At 35.4% G+C, this 21,558-nt stretch overlaps 2 protein-coding genes across 2 annotated transcripts in view; one reads left to right on the top strand and one right to left on the bottom strand.

Annotated features, from left to right (window-relative positions):
- LOC134287769 (uncharacterized) overlaps positions 1-21,558 on the bottom strand; it is a 289,934-nt gene that overhangs the window by 73,628 nt on the left and 194,748 nt on the right. The gene's annotated exons all lie outside the window — the stretch shown is intronic.
- The window catches only part of LOC134286240 (uncharacterized), a 171,516-nt gene that overhangs the window by 93,674 nt on the left and 56,284 nt on the right, over positions 1-21,558 (top strand). Inside the window, exon 2 of the mRNA XM_062847823.1 lies at positions 12,899-12,952. The gene's annotated coding sequence lies outside the window, so the exon portion shown is untranslated. The remainder of the gene's footprint in view (positions 1-12,898; positions 12,953-21,558) is intronic.

The following is a 21,558-nucleotide window of genomic DNA, read 5'->3' as shown; positions in this document are numbered from 1 at the left end:
TTATCAATTTATCATGTTTATGGGAATTTCTGAAAAATATACAAGGATTCGAGATTTTATGTCCCGGGAAATCCAGGACAAGACCCTCTATTTTCCACTAATCGTCTCATTCACGTCGTTTAGCAGTAGAAAGGTGCTTCCAGAACCCGGGTAGAGGTGAAATACTGACGATCAAAACGTGATATTGGTTTGATTGATATAAGAGATAAAAGATCTGAAAATAATATCTAAAAAATGTTCCTGGAACATCTGAACAATATCAAAATTTGATATTTCAAGATCAAACGAATAGCTTGCTGCTATTGGTTAGATCTTACAAAATCTAAATGTGATATGATGATGATGTTCCAGGAGTAAATTTGTGATATTATTTTTAGATCTTTTATCTCTTATATCAATCAAACCAATATCACTTTTTGATCTTCATATCAAAATATGCTATTATTTAGATCTTTTGCTCTACCCGGGAACCATGAACCATGGCGACCATCACTTAAACAATATTTCGGATAATTTATGCCTCCCTCTGCTGTTTTTACTCCAGGCCATAATAGCAGAGCGGTGCAAAAGCTGATTTCTGGGTCCACAGTGGCCCAACGGCCAGCCAGCCATAGCACGGTCTCCACCTAGCTTCCAGCTAAAGGTGTTTTAATTTTTGCCATTGCTTGTAATTTTATTGCGCACATTCACATTCTGCCGTGCTCGCTGCCGGAGGCGCGCACTTTGCTACTACAGTTGGTAGTTCTTCTAGTGTTTTTTTTTTCTTCTGTACAGCGCTATCTCAGTTGCCGTCCTACAAAGGGATCGCTGCTGCTCTCAAGGTACGCAGCAGGGAGAATTTTCATTTTGTAGCTATTTCGCATTCCGGCAGAGAAATACGATTCACGACTGCTTCCAGGGCCGCCCGTGTCGGTACCTACAAGTATCTTGGCTAACGTTTCACCATTCCTCCGGCACGGCAGCAGCGGCATTTAAGGTGAGATATGCTTTTTGAACTGTGGGTACAGTTGGGATGTTTGTAACAGGGTGTACTCAGTACACGCCCAGCCCCTCCATGTAATTCTTCGTTGAACCTGTAGAAGGGCAAAAGAGCTCTTGCAAATAGAGCCTTCTCTCGATAATGTCTAGTAACCCAACACATGACGATCAAAAAACCTTTTATAATCATCGAAACCGAATAGAGAACAGTCAACTTGATTTGTCTTCTTAAGGATTCAATGCAAAATTTTGCGAAAAACTTCACTTAATAGTGATGGCATCGTGCTTCAGGAGACTGGACTGTATTCCCACCGTCGTCGTCGTGGCTCTGCCGTTTGTAAAAGCTCAAGGTCTCAGTGTGCAGGCATCTGCGGCGGTGCTAAATGAGGAAGCTCGCGAGAAATACGGCCACCGGGCACCTCCGCACCGGTTCTTATTCACAATTAGGGAAAACTGTTTTCGAGGCTGTTGCCGTCGCCACCGTTGCTCGACCGCTTCGTAATACGGCCGGCGGCGCACCGGTGCGGGTCCGGGGCTGATAGCTGAATAGACAGGGGCGATGAGGAATGTGATAAAAGTAAAAATGTTTATGATTTTTTGTTGGTACAACGAGATGTGGTTCTTGGTGCTTGGAAAACGTTGGAAAGATATCTGAAAATGCCCCTCGGGGAGATAAACGTTTGAATTTCCCACCGTGTGGCTCGTTCTGGTTTCGTGTGGCTATCGTTTAAAGTCGGTTGAAGAATTTAATTACATTGAGTGCGGTTAAACTTCTGATGACATACCAACAAAAAATAAAGATAGTTTCTTTCTCCTATTTGACGTTTGTTTACTATAACCATCTAGTGATTGCTCGACCAAGTACAACATGATTAGTAGGTTGTCCCAAAATAGCACATAATCGAAGAGCTTGGGGGCTCACTCTGCAAATGATAGCTAAGGGCGTTAGTAACAAACTTTTGTATGACGTTTAGAGGTCGCCCCGGAGAGATTTTTGAAAAATGGCCATTTTTCGTAATAAATTACAAACACATTTTTTTATCGTGCAAAAAATGGAAATACCCGCAATTTTTATATTTTTTACAGCTTGCTATAGATCCATACTACTTCGAAAAAATAATAACCGACATGTTTTGCAGGTAATTTTTTGATACTTAATTTTTGAAATTACTAAAATTTGTCATTTTTTGATATACTATACATTTCACCCATCATAAAAAGTATCTCAACCCAATGCTAATTTTTTTACAATTTCCACTAAAAGATATAATATTTTTTTGGGGAAAAACTTTGCCGAAGACAGCATGACGTTTTTTCTATCCGTTTTAGAGTTATTCAGGAGTTACTTTTTGGTAAAATTTGAATTTTTAGATATATTTTTAAAAATGTCGCATAAGAACTGCCCAAAAACACATACAAAGTAAAAAATCACGTAAGCTCAACAAGTTTTTGTCTTGAATGTGTTAAGAAATTGTGATAACATCATTTATTGAATGTTTTCTTCCGTTGACAAATCCATTTTCTTTGATATAGAAAGGTACCTACTAGCGAGAAAATTTATCATTAAGGACAATTTTGAGATGCCTTAGTAGGCCATGACATTTTGAACAGTTATGAACTGACAATGATTTATACGAGCATAATATACAATCAAACGCACGGCACATTTTCTAAAACTTTTAAAAGGTGATACATTCCGCAAAACATGCCGTATTTGTTTTTCAATGATGTTGTTCAAATCGTTCAAAGGCATGAATAAAACGAACTACCCTTTAGGGAATTGATATATGTATATCAATTTGATCAACATTAAGACGATAAAAAATGACATCACATGTTTACGTCCAAAACTGTTGTTAACCAATAATAGCCTGTCTTGTCTAATTGTATGCCGTGTATGTGTTATGGTAATCAAATTGTTCTAACCTTGGATAGCATTAGGTTTACTCGCTGGTTCATCTCATCCCACCCGTTTCAATTTGCCTCGGTGTATCTTATTTTCGGTGTTGATATGATAGTTCAAGTCAGTAAATGTCACAAAAGTCATTCTCTGCTTTTTGGAATGTCTTGAATTGAAAGTTATTATATAAAAATTGGTATTCTGACGAAAGGTGTTTGTAACCGCTATTTGAATTTTGGATGGATCGGAGCATTCGCCTTTTTTTTTTGCTTTGTCACTGTTTCCTGGGCTGGGAGAAATAATTGAGAAAATCGTCAGGAAAGTAAGATAAACGTGAAAATATGGCTCAACATTTTGTAGAGAATATCTTTGAAAAATCATTTGGCAGTACGAAGCTTGTCAAGAGAGCTAGCTTTTTGAGAAATCTTTGCTAGTTAATTTCTGTATGAAGGGATTGAATAACAAAACCCAAAAATTAATTAAAAATGTCACCATAATTTCTTAACACAATCAAGACAAAAACTTGTTGAGCATACTTGATTTTTTAATTTGTATGTGTTTTTGGGAAGATCTTATGTGACATTTTTAGAAAAATACCCAAAAATTCAAATTTCACCAAAAAGTAAATCGTGAATAACTCTAAAACGGATAGAAAAACGCCATGCTGTTTTCGGCAAAGTTTTTCCTCATAAAATTTTCTATTTTTTATGGAAATTGTATTAAATTAGCATAAGGTTGAGATACTTATAATGATGGGTAAAATGCATAGTATATCAAAAAATGACAAATTTTAGTAAATTCAAAAATTAGGTATCAAAAAGTTACCAGCAAAACATGTCGTTGATAATTTTTCCTAAGTAGTTTGGACCTATATCAAGTCCAAACTACTTAGGAAAAATTATCAACGACATGTTTTGCTGGTAACTTTTTGATACCTAATTTTTGAATTTACTAAAATTTGTCATTTTTTGATATACTATGCATTTTACCCATCATTATAAGTATCTCAACCTTATGCTGCAAAAAATATAAAAATAGTGGGTATTTCCAATTTTTGTACGATAAAAAATATTTGTATGAAATTTATTACGAAAAATGGCCATTTTTCAAAAATCTCGCTGGGGCGACCTCTAAGCGTCATTACTGAAAGTTGCCGTCATACAAAAGTTTGTTTCTAACACCCTTAGTTATCATTTGCAGGGTGAGCCCCCAAGCTTTCCGACCATGTGCAATTTTGGGACACCCTAATGATTAGCATTGGGTAGTTACGTTTTGGTGATGATGATTTTTGCTGTAGTTTGTTCTAAGTGGTACATCTGTTTCTCTGTGGTGATAATTTCTACATCAAAAAGCAAATAATGTTAATACAACTGTTTTGCTCCTATCAAGACAAAAAAAAATAGTTCATCGTAGTTCAATATATTTGTGACTTTTTTTGTGTTCCAAAACAAAATTTGGAGGAGAAAAGATGCACACCATAGAAATTGTGCTGAAAAATCATCAGTGAGAACAATCCTTGGATAAATGTATTAACGAACTCCTGGAGAAGTTTCTGAAGGAATAGGAAATATTTCTGAAAGAAATATTGTAGATATTTATGAAGATCTTCTTCTTATTCTTTATGGCTTGACGTCCTCACTGGGACTTGACCTGCCTTGCTTCAACGTAGTGTTCTTTGAGCACTTCCACAGTTATTAATTGAAGGGCATTCTTTGCCTGCCATTGCATGAATTTGTATATTGTGAGGCAAGAACAATGATACACTGTGCCCAAGGAGTCGAGAAAATTTTCTCGACCATAACGAGAATCGAACCCGCCGTCTCCGGATTGACGATCCCTAGCCTTAACCACTAGGCTAACTGGAGACCCTATTTATGAAGATATTTCATGGAATAATTTATGAACAATCATTTCCTTAAATTTCTGGAAAAAATCATTGGAATACTGAACAATTCTATGGAAATGTTTATAAAAAAATCCCTAGTGGAATTTCAAAATGAATTTAAAAATAAATTTCTTCAGGATTTTTTGTATAATTTTCTGAGGAAATCTCTAGTTGGATTCATGTGGGGATCTTTGGAAATTTTCAAAGATTTTGTTTTAATGTGTAGGAATTTTTTGAGAAAAATTTGACATCATTATGAAACCATGATTTCCTGGGAGCGTTCCTGAAGAAATCCGTGGAAGATTGGTCGAAAGGATACCCGGACGGATTCCTTAAGAAGAATTTCCGACAAAGTCCATGTAATGTTTTTTTAAATGAAATTTCTAGAGGAACCTTGAGAAAATTTTCTCCTGGAGAAATTTTCTGAAACGGAATGAGAGTATTTATGAAGCAACCTACACGAGATTTTTTTACAAACAATCTCTGAAATCCGACGAAGACTTTCTGAAATGAATCTTTCTAAACAATTTTGAAGGAAATCCACGTAGCAATTTCTGAAGAAATCCATGGAGGATTTTCTGAGAGAGTTCTAAAACTTTCTGATGGAACCGAAACAAAAAACCCAGATTAATCCACCTAGTGGTGATAGTGCCTTTCTCGTCGAATAAGTACTCATGATCTTTCTGTCGACGCAATAAATATTGCCTTAGAGTCAGTGATCAGCCCTTAATCTCTGTATTTGTATTTGTATTTGTGCTTTGGTAACGGGTGGGAAGGAGGAAATTCTCATAACAGCTATCTGGGACTGTAGCACCTACAAATTTCTGAGAATACTTTATTTAGAAAAGCAAGAATTTTATCAAAGTCATCATCGAATTGCAAAACTTATTGATGGAACTAATTCCGACGTTATGTTCAACGTATAGTACGTATGCAAGGGTTTTGCTCACTATTATATTTGGCCACATCAGGGGGGACATCTGGAACCGGTTCCGGAACACTACCGGTTCAGATATAGTCTGAGACTATTTTCTTGCTAATATTTCATCAGGTTATCAAAAAAAGCCACGCTTTGATGTGTCGCATGCATGGGTTTGGCTCACAATTATATTTGGCCACATTCGGCGGGACACCCGGAACCGGTTCCGGAACACTACCGGTTCAGATATGGTCTGAGACTATTTTCTTGCTAACCATTCATCATGTTATCGAAAATGCCGCAATTTGATGTGCAGCATGTATGGGTTTGTTGCAATTTTACGGTTGGACCGATCCGAACCTTTTTCAATAGGAAACAATGGGACCAGATTCCGCGTCGTTAAAATTCGTTTGGTGGTGGTCATTAAAATCGGTTGGTGTTTACTATCTAAAAGTTTGGTGAAATTTTTTGTACACACACACACACATACGCACACACATACATACACACACACACATACACACACAAACACATACAACATTATCTCAATTCGTCGAGCTGAGTCGATTGGTATATAAGACTTGTCCCCCCGGGGGCTCTATCAAAATTTCGTTTTTGGAGTGAACATATAGCCTTTCGGTACACCTTGGTGTACGAGAAAGGCAAAAATGGGAAAAGACCTTGTAGGAATTTCTTATGAAAACTCTGAAGGATTTTTTAAGAGAGTTTATCGGAAATTAGATAAAAAGGGTCAGGATACTCTACTCCAGGCATGGTTGTTTATTCATTTCGATTCTGCCATCAAATCTCCAAAATATAGTCAAGTTCAGAACAGCCTAAAAACATTTGGAAAATATTTTGTATTATTGAAAATATGCTTGAATAAAAACACCCCACAAAAAATAAATCTGTATAAAAAAATATAAATAGATAACCTAAAGAAAAAATGTGTATGCTGGAAAATTTGAAACGTTTAAATTATTGTTACATACACGTAACATCTGGCACAAATTCCCCAAATGGAAGAGAAAGTGCCTCTGGAGCCGACTCACTGATACCACGTTAAATCTCACTCTACAGCGATTTAAAAAATATTTATTTTTGTTAGAAAATTCCTCACCACATGGAAATTAGGCTATTCTAAACATCACTACTTTTTGGTCAAACTTTAACGCTCTGTTCGAAATATCTTCAAATATTAAAAAATTCCATTCTGTGGTAGAACTACCTGGCCTTAAATTTACAAAACGTGCCTAATTATGAAAAAAAAATCGAACTTTTCACTTTATGTGTTTACAAAAACATGTGTTCAATCTATGAAATGATGATGATTTTTAGAGAATCCGAATGGCCATTTATTCAGGATTTTTTATAATATCTGCAAAATTACATTATTTATATTTCGAATAAGTTATTCTAAAGGCTGTGGTGATAATTTTCAACTAATTTACGATACATTCCTTGAAAATTTTCTAATTGAATTTATAGAAAATTACATAGAGGAACCCCTGGAATAATTTCTAAAGAATTTCTTATTTCTATAAGAATTTCTGAAGGAATTAGTGATAATTGTTCAAAAAATTTTCACTTTAGGGTTTTTATGCATGAAAAGTATTCTGGAGTAATCATACGAGAAAGTTCTAAAGGAAATTTCTAAAGTAATTTCTAAAAAAAAACCCTTGGACAAATGTCAAAGGAAGAATGAATCCGTAAATTGCTGTAAAATTCGTGGAAATTGCTGGAGTTTTTTTTACCAAAGGATTCACTTTAAGGATTGCCGCAGGATATTTTGAAAGGTTATCTAAAAAAAACGGAAGAATTTCTGATGGAATCTCTAGATAACGTTTTCTATAATACAGCCATTCCATAGAAAATTGATATACTGAGTGAATCTCCGAATGTCGTGATACTTGGTGGGTTTGAAGTTCATCTAAAATATGTAGGCTCGTGTTTTCATAACGTCATCAAAGTGACCAGTTTTTAAATAGGTTGGTCCGAAAAATCTTTGACAGTCTTTGACAGTCGAGCTAAACAATTTTAAAACAATTTTGAAAGATATTGAATAACAGTTTTTGCCTAATTAAGAAAAAAAAATCGAACTTTTTACTTTATGTGTTTACAAAAACATGTGTTCAATCTATGAGATGATGATGATTTTTAGAGAATCCGAATGGCCATTTATTTATTCAGGATTTTTATAATATCTGCAAAATAAAATTATTTATATTTCGAATAAGATGTGATGATAATTTTCAACTAATTTACGATACATTCCTTGAAAATTTTCTAATTGAATTTATAGAAGATTACATAGAGGAACCCCTGGAATAATTTTTAACGAATTTCTTATTTCTATAAGAATTTCTGAAAGAATTAGTGATAATTGTTCAAAAAATTTTCACTTTAGGGTTTTTATGCATGAAAAGTATTCTGGAGTAATCATACGAGAAAGTTCTAAAGGAAATTTCTAAAGTAATTTCTAAAAAAAACCCTTGGACAAATGTCAAAGGAAGAATGAATCCGTAAATTGCTGTAAAATTCGTGGAAATTGCTGGAGTTTTTTTTTACCAAAGGATTCACTTTAAGGATTACCGCAGGATATTTTGAAAGGTTATCTAAAAAAACGGAAGAATTTCTGAAGGAATCTCTAGATAACGTTTTCTATAATACAGCCATTCCATAGAAAATTGATATACTGAGTGAATCTCCGAATGTCGTGATACTTGGTGGGTTTGAAGTTCATCTAAAATATGTAGGCTCGTGTTTTCATAACGTCATCAAAGTGACCAATTTTTTAAAAGGTTGGTCCGAAAAATCGACTGTCAAAGCTAAACATTTTTAAAACAATTTTGAAAGATATTGAATAACAGTTATGAGGAAAAATACGTTGTATTGAGGTGCATAGCATATGTAAATGTACTTTTCTTTCACGTTTTGTGTTCTCATGATCAAACATTTATGCTGTTTTTATATTTTTATCGGAAATTTTGGGAAATGTAAAAATGTATATCATATTAAAAAAAAACTTAAAATCACAAATCTCTATTTTTTAGTACGTTCAGCCAAATTTTCTGAATTTTCCAATGAAATTCCTTGGGTCTCGAGACCACAACAACACAACATCTTTCAAACAAAAACAAAAAATAATTTCAAAATCAGTAAGCTGGTTCAAAACGGATTTTTTGATATTTTTTCAGTTTTGAAAAACTTAAATAAACATCTCGGATCACGTCATTTTTTTATCTGTATTAACGAGATTTTTAGCCCTAGTCTAGTTCATCTCGGGACCCACGCTTTACTTCCCTTCCGAAGGAAGAACTCACATTTTGTGAGTTTGTCGGGAGTAGGATTCGATCCCAGGTCCTCGGTGCGATAGTCAAGTGTTCTAAACATCACACCAGGTCCGCTCCACAGGATCACGTTATATTAAAATTGGTCACCCTAAAGTTCAAATTACTTTCGATTAACTATAAACCCACCAAAAATCACGTCCTCTGTAGATCCACTATAACGGCTGAATAAATAAATATTATTTTTTTAAGAAACTTTTGATTATTTTAAAAAAAAATGGAGAAATTTTTAAATTAGTCCTTACATTTTTTGAAACAATTCACGAACGAATTTCTGAAGAAATCTAGGGTTTCTAGAGGAACACATAAAAAAATTTAAGTTAACATCTACAGAAAATTATGGAGCAGTCTCTGGGGTAATTTCTAAAAATATCATGAGGGAATTTCTGAAACAGTTCAAGCAAGATTTTATAATAAAAACTTTGTGAAATTTCTAGAGGATTCCATTGGATTTTATGAAAAAATAGAGACATTTTCAAAGAAGTTTTTGAAAGATATGCAAAAAAAACTTTTGAATGAATCTTTAAAAGATTTGGTAAAGATGTCCTTGAGAATTTCCATGAACTACACTTTGTCAAAACTATTTTAAATGATAACGTCATATATAAGTTACCATAAACGTGTATGGTACATAGTCGCTGGGTTGTATAGTATCTGGCAGGAAAAAGCGTTTTTAAACTAACAACATCATTTTCGTTCATTTGACGTTAGCCAATCTATGTTTCAACGTTCCATGATCTCTAAGAGGTTAATTTTCCGAAAAGTTATTTTTTTATTTCTTACTAGCTGTCCCGGCTAACTTTGTCTTGCCAAGCTTGTGGTGGTTTGACAGCTTTTGAGCTTATTTAAGCACCGCACTCTAGATTGGTTTCATTCCGATCGTGTTGATTTTCTTCCCGGCTCTTGAAAAAGCAGCCCTTTATCAATTTTCTTACTTTTTAAGTTGGTTTTTGTTACTTTTTGTACATATAAACACAGCCACAATGAATACGAATTTAAACATGCAAGGGTCATCCCGATCGGTTCAGCCGTTCGTGAGTTTTGTTGCCTCAAAGGGACTTCAAACTCATTTATATATATATAGATTTTTTTCTTATTCTGGTCACTTACCTTTACAAGAAGGCGCCTGAAGCTGAAGACAATCAGAATTTTCAAACCAATGAAAAGTAAACATGTCGCTAAATATCATAGAAAATCTCAAACTCTACATACTGGGGATGGCCCAAAAGTTTGGGATAGGCAACTTTTTTTCTCTCACAAAAAAGTTCAACATGATGTAACTTTTCATAGAGTGCATCGAACATTCTCAAATTTTGACTGTTTTTCAAGCTATTATATGTGCATCATTGGTACAAATTTGGGCGCGATTGGTTTATCTTTCGCGAAGCTAGAACCGTTTACGTAAAATACTATTTTTTGGACAACCAATTTTTGAGCTGTCATATCTCCGAAACCAGTGAACCGAATCTAATGAAATTTTGAACGTTTATCAACTATACATTGATACTTGATGCAACATTATAAAATGTAATATTTTGTTACGACGGATAAAGTTACACCGGTTTGAGATTTTCACCCATATAGAGGAAAATAAGTCAAATTTACAATACCACACAAAAATAACCAAATGTGTTCTTCCTTCAATCAAAACAGGATCTAATATATCTAAATGAAGATATCTTGAGGACAGAAGTAGAATATCTTTGGTTTTGAAATTAAAATTAAATGTCATGGATGTAAGAAAAATACATTTTTTCGAAAAATATCTAAAAAGCGTCAATCCATGATAACTTTTTTTAAGGTTTAAAAAGTACCTATGTTTTTATAACTTGTGAGGCATTAATATATTGTTGATAAACGTTCAAAATTTCATTTAATTCGGTTCGCTGATTTCTGAGATATGAAAGTTCGAAAATAAGCTTTTTGTAAAATAGTGTTTTACGTAAACGGTTCTAGCTCCACGAAATATTAACCAATCAAGCTCAAATTTGTACCAATGATGCACATATGGTCGGGGTTCTGCTAAACCGAACCAAAGACCATTTTTTGATAAATTGAGTTTTCTTTACCATTGGATGAAGAAATTGATGATCCTCCTTCCATGTAAAAATGCAGTAATTCTGACAGCTCTTCGTGGAGTAAATTCAAAATTTCTGTTTGGCAGAACATACAAAAAATAAAATTGCATCCAACCAGAGTGAACTGTAAACCATTCCATAGAATCAGCGAAATGTTTTAGTGTTGGTCCAGATGAAGAACATTTCAAGTTATACTAATCGCCGTCAAATTTCTAACTTCCAGCCGACTCATAGTAACAATCTGTGGGAGAAATGAACACGTTTTTAGAAATACGGATGTTGGAGGATACAATTATGTTTCGATGGCGCTGATCGCCATTTTTCCAAATCACATTCAGCCAGACCGAACCAAATCCACTGCATTTTAGAATCTATTTATTCTCAACAATACAAAAACCAACTGGTTTTAAATACCTGCGTTATGTCGACACACCTCATACTGATGATTTAACACAGAAGCCGTCGTTGAAGAACAAGGCTAATAAGAAAAATAAAGCTTGAAAAAAATCAAACACTTGGTTCGCTTTGGCTGATCGAAAAATGGCGTTTACACGAAAACCATGCTAGAGAAGAATATTTAGAACTTGATTCAGACTTAACGACTGACCTTCAGCTAAGTAAAATGACCTAGAGGTATCGTGCTTGGTTATCACTTAAAGGAACCAAGTTCGAATCTCTTTAATTTTTTCGATTTTTTTTGTCTTAGTTCACTTTGGCAGATCATTTTCATGGTTTTCTTCGACCAGTATAAATTTGAAGTACACAAATTGCTCCATTTCCACATCTCAGGACCTCAGGGCATGCAAGGACATCATTTTACATAATCACTCTTGCTCTGTGCCTGCACATGCACCGCCTATAAAAAAAATACATAGGTAGGAAGGGCTGAGCTGGGAGGGCTTCCGCCGTTCATATTTCAAACTATTTTGAAACCTCCATACTACCATAATATACGCGTCCTCTCTGATTCATGTAAAGAATTGTAAGTGATATCGATTTCAACTTCATAGACGATGAAAAATCGAGTTTTTTTTCACAATCCTAATGGTTTTCTATGAAACAAAGAAACACAGTCAGCCACACTGAACTATTAACCATATTTCAATGTTTTTGTTCAGCCAGAGTGAACTGAGTGCGAAGTACTGAAAAATTAAATGTAATTATATCAATGATTTCAAATAATTTACATGTATTCTTCGTCTCTGATGATAAATAAAGGCTTGTAAATTACATGTGTGTGGAAAAGTTTCAAATAATCTTAGCTGTTGTTTATTTGTGAGTGGTTGAACTTTAAGCCTAATTATCTCGGAATAAAGTTTTTGGCGCTTAGTTCGGTTTAGCAGAACCCCGGCCATATAATAGGGTGACAAACAGTCGAAATTTGAGAATTTTTTATGTACTCTATGAAAAGTTACAGCATGTTGAATTTTTTTTGTGAGAGAAAAAAAGTTGCCTATCCCAAACATTTTGGCCACCCCCTGTAGAACTACTTTAGATAGCTGTGGGAAACTCTCCTTTATATTTCTTCTAAAAATTGCAGAGGAACGTATGGTGATAATTTTGTACAAACTTTTCGTAGAAAAAACTTTTAAGATGCTTCAGATGAACTGCATATTGCGCTGTCTCAGAGCCCGTAAAACCACAGCTGTGAAGGTGTGAGTATTCAGTATGACTTTGTCTCAGTTAACGCCCATAAGAAGAAGGTTTTGCGTAATTTGAATGAACAAATATTGTAATTACAATCGAAAAGTCTTAGCAAAACTAATTAACCATTTTTTTTGTTTACAGATTCTCCATCGGCCTAGACACCCCAAATGAACACACCATCCACCATCAGGTAAGGTTGAATGAAATCCGCACTCGTCAATGATTCGCCCCTCATCTAACAATCCAAATCAACTGCTTTTCGTTTTCTCAATTTCCTTCGATCGACGAACGTCCGCCGCCATCGAATCAGCTTTCGTTGATTGACGCACTCGTTCAGCTTGATACAGAATGGTTCGCTTGCACTTGCACACTCATCAATCATAGCTGCCTAGCGGCATTTTTGTGCAGCGCTGCTGTCTGCATCGAATTTCAGTGCAATACGATCTCAGTTCAGGTTTGCAACATCATCAAGGGCAATGGTCTTGCGGTTCTTCAATCAAAAACAAACGCGCATTATTCAACTGTTTTGAAACTTAAGTGTGTGAAAATGAATAAGTCAGCTGATTCAATCTGGTTTGATTATTTGAAGAGCTTCATCAAAACTTTTAACTTAGCTTTCATAAATACCTATCTAGGTCAAATTCTTGTTCTGTGTTGCGTAATCATATGGTCTGGTTGCCCATTTTGCATCCAACTTTCTGAATGTTGCCCAACTGCAAAGCTCACAAATTGTTGATCAGCGTGTGTCAAAATGATGAATTGTGCACATTCTTCGGCGCTGGACGACGAACAACAACACCAACATCCAACATATGCCGCCCGCCCGTTGGACCTCGGTTCAATTTGATAGGTTCAGCACGGGCAATCAGCCCTCGAAATCGAAAATAGCGATAAACTGCGTAAGCTTTGAAGTGAAACGTAAGCTGAAAGTTGACCGGGCCATAGTTTGCTGATGCGATTTGGGGTCGTTTGTGTTTCATCCCCATCAGCTGGTCATATCAGGATTCCCAATCAATTCGAGCATGAAGCTTTACATGATCGATTAAGCTGTTGATTGAGCTTTTGGTGGGATTTTCCCGACTGGACGGAAAATTGGACTTTTTTTATGCAATCGAAAAAAAAAACAACATTTCAATCATTATACACCCTTGTTTCTAACCAGCTCTTCTACATTATACCTATTTCTCAATCACTCGTAAGGACATTTTCTTCAAAAATCATGTGTTGCGAAACTTGTTCCCACCATACCTACAGAAGCAAATTTCCAACATAACGAGCATTCCAACTTTCAACCTGTGCCAATTCCACTGGTCCTCCTTTTAAAACAACAATTTACATTCATAACATCCCCCCACATTGGCGCCCTCTTAGGACCGATCATTCAACAACAACCTACTACAACAACAAAGCTACTTCGCCAAAACTGGGGAATGTCGAATGCTAAATTATTCACAACGAATACGACACAAAGTGGCTCTCAATCTTGTAAAGTTTTATCCATCGCCTCGCATCCATTCGGCAACGGAACGAGATTCAAGCTTGTAGCTGTAGGTAGCCTCAGAAAAAAAAAACTTTGCGTGATGAAAAGATTTTTTTTCATTTTTTGAGACGCGCGCCTAATCGCCCCAGGAGGTGATTCATTCGAGACACTTTGGACTTTGGAGTTCCTGATGGGAAGGCCCGCCCAAGCTATTTTCCTAGGAACAACGTGGCACACCTTGTTAAGTAGTCGCTAGAAGTGTTGAAACATCTTCGGAATGGTAGCCGACTGGGGAAGAATGAGGAAGCTGCTACCGGGGCCTAATAAAAATTCATTGAACGCCCAGGCAGGAAGTTGATTTCCTCGGTTTGGCTTTATTTTCCTCCTCCAACAAAGGTAGACGGTTCCCGACCTGAAATAGATGTCAAAGGTTCTGTTCGAGCTTCGTTAAGAATATTCCAATGCCATGCTATATCACTTCCACCAAAAATGCAAAAAAAAACTCAATCCCGTCGGCAATTCCTTGAATCCTTCCAGAAGAAATGTACAAAGAGTTCTTTTGTGAATTTCTTTTGCAATATTTATGATTTATTATTATTATTTATTATTATTTCTTCGTGAATTCTTCAGTAAAACGTTTCTGTGGCAGTTTCTTTGAGAATTTATTCGGAAGTTGCTGTTTAGCTTGTTTCAAAACTTTCTTCAGGCATTTAATCGACAATTCCTTTGAAAATTTCCAAGGTAAATTCTCCGGCAATGCTATTTCCTTGATTGATTGATTTATCTTTATTATAGAGACTTTCAGCCCTTGGCTGGTTCGTCTCTTTCTATTTCCTTGCCAATTCCTTCGAAAATAGCTTGGAAACTCCTTCGCCAATTTCTTTTGACATCCTTTAAGTAATTCGTTTGAAGTGTCATCCAGCTATCTGATAATATCTGTCATTGTCTTCGAAAAACCGTTCGAAAATGACTTTTCACTTCCTCGATTGTTTCTTTTGGGAATGCTTTATGGAATTACTTCTGCATAGTCTTTGAGAAATTTCTTATACCTTCGGCAAGTTCTTTGAAAATTTCTCCTGCAACTTCTATGGAAATTCCCTCGACACTCACTTCCCAAGTTACCTTGGAAATTTTACAGACAGTGTACTAGACATTTATCCGGATTTTTTTATGACAGTTTCTATAAGAATTGTTTTGAACATTGATTTAGCAATTCCGTTTCCAATTTCCTTCGGCTATTCTATCGGGACTCACAGCTTCTTTACGAATTTCTTTAGAAATTCTTTCAGGACTTTCTGAATTTCCAAAGAAATTGTTTGATAAAGGCAGACAATTAAACGTTCCATAATAAATACAAAATTTCCCATAAATAATTCGAAAAGTCCCAGTGAAGAAACAGGGGTGTAAGCAGTAATAAATAACAAAAGTTCCATAAACAAATAGAAAAATGCATAAATAAATCAAAAGTTTCCATAAATAATTGATTTTTGAGCAATTAAAAACGTCAAAAATGCAATGAATAAATCAATTGTTGCAATAAAAAAAGCCAATTTGCCCACCAAATAACTTCGAATTTTCCATAAATAAATCCGATTTTTCCATAATAAATTAGAAAATTCACAATAAAAAAATATCGAAAAAGCAATAAAAAATTCAAAAAATGCAATAAAAAATGACGAAATTACCCATGAAAAACAAATGCAGAAAAGTATGAGACAGTGAAATGCTGAATCGCACTTATATGATTGAATCGACTGAAAAGCTTGCGTAACTATGATTGCAATTTACCAAGCAATTGCTTGCTGTCCGAACTCGCTATCGCTCGTCGGACCTAAAAAAAGGGATAACATCTATGTTTGCATTATACCGGGCAAATTCTTGAATCTGTGGTTTGCCTAGAACCGAATCGATGCAGTTGCGGTGCATCGGATATCGGAAACTTCGGCGGCCTTCTGCCGCCTCAGTTCCTCAATCCTCTATGCGGCTTCGCCGCATGGTCTATGTAATTTTTGGCTCAAAATGCATTTACGTTTATTGCTCGTTTTTTTGACATTTATTGATAATTTATTTTTTTGTTATTGCACTTTTTGAATTATTTATTGCTTTTTAGATATTTTTTTATTGTGAATTTCCCAATTTATTATGGAAAAATCGGATTTATTTATGGAAAATTCGAAGTTTTTTGGTGGGAAAATTGGCTTTTTTTATTGCAACAGTTGAATTATTCATTGCATTTTTGGCGTTTTTAATTGCTCAAAAATCAATTATTTATGGAAACTTTTGATTTATTTATGCACTTTTCTATTTGTTTATGGAACTTTTGTTATTTATTACTGCTTACACCCCTGTTTCTTCACTGGGACTTTTGGAATTATTTATGACGAATGATCACTTTCTTATGAGTCGTTTATATTTTAGCCGTTTGATAAATTCACAAAGGAAATGCCAAAGGAATTTTCAATTAATATTACGAAAGGATCGTCAAAATGATCCGTATCATAATTGCCTGTGATTTTTTTTAAGGATGTCACATATAATTTCTGCTTAGATTGCCGCTACTTCGGCAAATCAAGATTCAAAACTTTGAAATTTTTTTTTAAAAGACACGGACAACGACTTCAGCTTTCGGCTGTACAGACCTAGGTACAGACTGTTTTAAACTTAACATTAGACAACGGACAATGGAGCATGCACCAGTGGAAACGGGGAAGAAACTATTCTCACGAAAAGTTTCAACGCCCGAAACGGGAATCGAACCCTCACCCCATAGCATGGTGCGATTATAATCTTGGTGACCCTAACCGCACGGCTACGAGGCTCCACTTCAAACAAAATTTGGAAGAAATTACTGAAGGATTTTCAAAAATGGTTGCAGGTAGGTATTTATGAAAATATGCCGAAGGAATACCCGAAGGACTAGTTATCTAAATTTTGTTAGAATTATTAAAGCAATTATCCGTAAATTTTTCATGAAGTTTTTAAATAGATTTCCAAAGACATTGTCGAAGGAATACCTAAAGGAATTGCTTATGCATTTTTTCAGAAGAATATATATAGAGCACTTCCAGCCCAAAACAAGAAGAAAATAGCTATTTTTGACTCCAAATTTGAATGAGATTTTGATCGTGCGCTGATTTTTATGAACTCATTACCATTTTTCTTTTCCTAGCTTTTGGAAAGGACGTATGCAAAATCCTCATTTTCTTCTGCTAAAAATCATCAGAACCAAAATAGTTTGTTGGATTGAAACAAGACATCGTCAAAGATGTTCGAGGATATTTAAAAAAAGTTTAAAAAAAAAATACACTGAGATAAGCATTAATTGAGGATCTACGTTAGATGTCATATAATTTTCTAAAAATCTAACCCTTCGATTTTTTTCATTGCTTTTTATAGAAGGCTGACTTTTAACCTCAAAGTTTGCCAAATAGCCCAGGATAGAAAAATGCTTTCAACTATTTTTTCTCGAATTTTTATTTACATAAATTTTTGAGACAAGCAAAAGGAAACTTTTATTGATGTCTTTGATATCAAAAATAGATTCTATGTGCAAGTTCCAATAAAAACATCATATTTTTCCCTACATATGATATGATGATTTTTTTTTTAAATTTCTGAGCAATCTTGGAATGCCCTGTATTTCTCGAAGCATAAACCTTTAGTTGCATTGTTCCGAGTACATCCTTACCGGACTTTTCTTAATGACAGTTTTATATAGGTACTCATACACCGTCTTGACTTATCATAATCCTATAAAAATATCAATTGACGGATCCTTGGAAAAAATCTTGAAGGTATTCCTATAAAAGCCTTGAAACTATCAAAGCAGAAAAGCCTCTAAGTATTCTTGTAGGAGTTCCTAATGGGAATCCCTGGGGGAATTCTTGAAGAAAGTTTTGCCGGAAAACTTTCAAATAAGTGAAACCTTGGAAAAACCCTTGATACTTCTGAAAAAAAAAAATCCTGTATTCAAGAAGAAATTTCAGGAGGAATTCCAAGAGCAACTTCTGGTGCCATCGCTAGAGGAATTCCGACAGGAATCTTTGGAGAATCCTGAATGAATCTTCCCTGAATGAATTCCTGAAGGATCCCCTGGGGAATTGTCAGAAAGAATCTCTGGAAGAATTATTTCACAAATTACTAATGGAATTTTCAAGAAAATTTTTGGGCAACTTTAAAAAAAAATCCAAGATTTTTTTTTAACGTTGAAGGATTGCGTCAGTCTAGTCGAGAAGTCAGAGATAAGTCTCCAATCTTTGTGTTTTGGTATCCGACAATCCTCATAATTGTGGTCTAGGGCTGTACTACCTACGAAATCTGTGCGACTTGCTTAATGCTTATGTTTACTTTTCCAGTGGTAACCAGCTAAATGATTAAACCATGACAATTTCTCATACGCTTTTTCTCCAAGGAAAGCACCCCTTTAACCCTCTAATACCCAATCCCGCCTTTAGACGGGGTATAGTTTGAGCATTTTTGTAATTTTCGTTTCGTGGAAATTTTTTTTATATATGTTTGGCTGATATTTAGGACTGTTCTGTATATCTCAAAATGGTTTTTGGTGTATTTTAAAGCATATTTACATTTTTTTAAATCATTGAAAAATTGATGTTTTAGTCACCTTTTAGAAGTCGTTGTTTATTTTATATTGAATCGCTTCAATTAACATATTTTAAATTTTTCCCAAATCATTCTATCCTTGTTTAATAGTTTAAGGGAATCGAATACACTCTAAAACTATTTCTTTTAAAATAACACGGAAAATAAAATTTTCCGTGAAAAAAAAAATTAAATAATAATATTTCAATAATAATCATAAAATCTCAAAATGTTTTCATCTAAAAAAATCCGTTCCCCAAATTGGCTTCCAGGAAAAATAATAAAGTGTGGGGATGTTCAAAAATAAAAATTAGAAAAATCCTTTTAAAAATCAAAAACTGAAATTCACGAAATCGAGAATTGAAAAGAATCATCTTCCAAAACATGTTTAAATCGATTTTAGATGACGAAAAATGATATTTAGATCAAAATCAAAAATTTGGGTATTAGAGGGTTAAACCCTATCCAATTTCCAACTCCAGATATCTATGAAGTGGGCCAAGTTCTTGGACATATTCTGAGTAGATATCTAATCAACAGTTCCTCTCCATCCCCGGTGATCGTAAGGACCTGACCAGGTGTCGAGAGTTCGTTAAATGAAAGGTTTGTCAAGTCCCAGGCAACTTTTCTGGCGCATTAAACGTCTCAATCGACAGCCACCCCAGGATGTGTACGGTCGGCTATGCTATGCTATGCTATGCTACTTAAAAAAAACCCAAATTAATCCACCTAGTGGTGATAGTGCCTTTCTCGTCGAATATGTACTCATCATTTTTTCCGGCCATAAGCCGAAATGTTCCTAAATCCTGAGAATACTCTAGAACGGAATAAATCTCATTTTCTTCTTTTGTCACAGTGCTCGTTGACTCGTCAATGGGGGGTGGAGTTGATAAATAATAAATGTATTTGTTTAATAAAATTCTTAAAAAAAATAGCAAACCGCTTAACTCATCGGTTTTGATAAAAAAAAAACTTCTGGAAGACTCTAATTTCACTTAAAGATTGAAAAATTTATTGGTTTATTTAATTGTGCCCTTCTTCAAAATGTTGAATTCCGACCAAAATTTCCAAGGGACCCCTCTGTCTTAAGTTCAGAGTAAATCGAAATTTGTGTCAGCCTTATTCAGAAAAGCAGAATTTTATCAAATCCATAATTGAATTTGGAAATTTATTGATGACTCATATTCCGACGCTATGTTAAACGTATAGGCTGAGCTGAAAAATATCAAATCTCTCAGTTGACTGCTTGACCACCTTCACTAGCACTGGATGCCGATCATTATCAATACATTTCGGCAATTTTTTTCTGCGCACTTTAGCCTATATTTTATTATCATTAGTTATAAGATTCATGCAAAATTTGACAAAAAAAAAAGTGCAAGCAAGCGAAATTTCCCATATTAAAGCCCATTCAAATTTCAACCGTGTTACAGAGCGCGTGGGTTCAACCAGTTGCATCAAAATTGTTCGCAGTAATTTCAGACGCAAAAGGGGATTGATGCTATAAAATTTAAATTTTTCCCTACAACGTTAATCCTCAGGAATCTAAAATGGTGTAATTTGACAAGATCGCTTAAATTTTTATCAAGATTTTGTTCTTTTACACATATTATTCGCTTGCATCGATTTTGTTCATCTGCGTAATTCCAGCAATGGATCCAATCCTGATTCTGCAACACTGCCGGTAATCTTAAGTGTGGTCAGAGACTTAGTCTTTTCTTGCTGGCCGTTTATCTGGTTAACAAATATTTTTGATGATTTGATGTTTCGCATGCATGGGTTTGGTTTAGTTTTTTAATTGGTCACTTCTGACGGGACACCTGGAACCGGCTTAACCCTTATATGGCCGGCAGGGTACCCGGGTACCCAGCACCCATTTAAAATACACGGTGTAGAAAAAAGCAAAAAGTTTGCCGGCCACATAACGGTTAAATACGGTATGAAACTGTTTTCCTGCTTACCGTTCATCTGGTTATCGAAAAAGCTGCTCTTCGATGTGTCACATGCCTGGGTTTGGTTCTCCTTTTTAATTGGCCACTTCCGGCAGGACATCCGGAACCGGTTCCGGAATACAATTAGTTAAGATATGGTCTGATACTATTTTCTTGCTTACCGTTCATCTGGTTAACGAAAAAGCTGCTCTTTGATGTGTCGCATGCCTGGGTTTGGTTCACTTTTTTAATTGGCCTCTTCCGGCAGGACATCTGGAACCGGTTCCGGAACACAACCGGATCAAACATGGTCTGAAACTATTTTCCTGCTTACCGTTCATCTGGTTATCGAAAAAGCCGCTCTTTGATGTGTCGCATGCATGGGTTTGGTTCACTTTTTTAATTGGCCACTTCCGACAGGACATCCGGAACCGGTTCCGGAACACTACCCGTTCAAACATGGTCTGAAACTATTTTCCTGCTTACCATTCAACTGGTTATCGAAAAAGCCGCTATTTGACGTGTCGCATGCATGGGTTTGGTTTACTTTCTTATTTGGCCACTTCCGGCGGGACACCCGGAACCGGTTCCGGAACACCACCGGTTCAGATGTAGTCAGAGACTATTTTCCTACTTTCCGTTCATCCGATAATCGAAAATGCCGTTGTTTAATGGGTCGCATGCATGGGTTTGTTGCATTTTCATATCTGGCCCCTTCCTGGGGTACCGGTCCGGAACACCTAAATGGCCATAACTCCGGAACGGCTGGACCGATCTGAACCATTTTCAAT

This window comes from Aedes albopictus, chromosome 2 (genome assembly GCF_035046485.1).
Source record: "Aedes albopictus strain Foshan chromosome 2, AalbF5, whole genome shotgun sequence".
Lineage (NCBI taxonomy): Eukaryota > Metazoa > Arthropoda > Insecta > Diptera > Culicidae > Aedes > Aedes albopictus.
The sequence above is the reverse complement of the archived record's forward strand: the minus strand, read 5'-3'. Positions and strand labels throughout refer to the sequence as shown.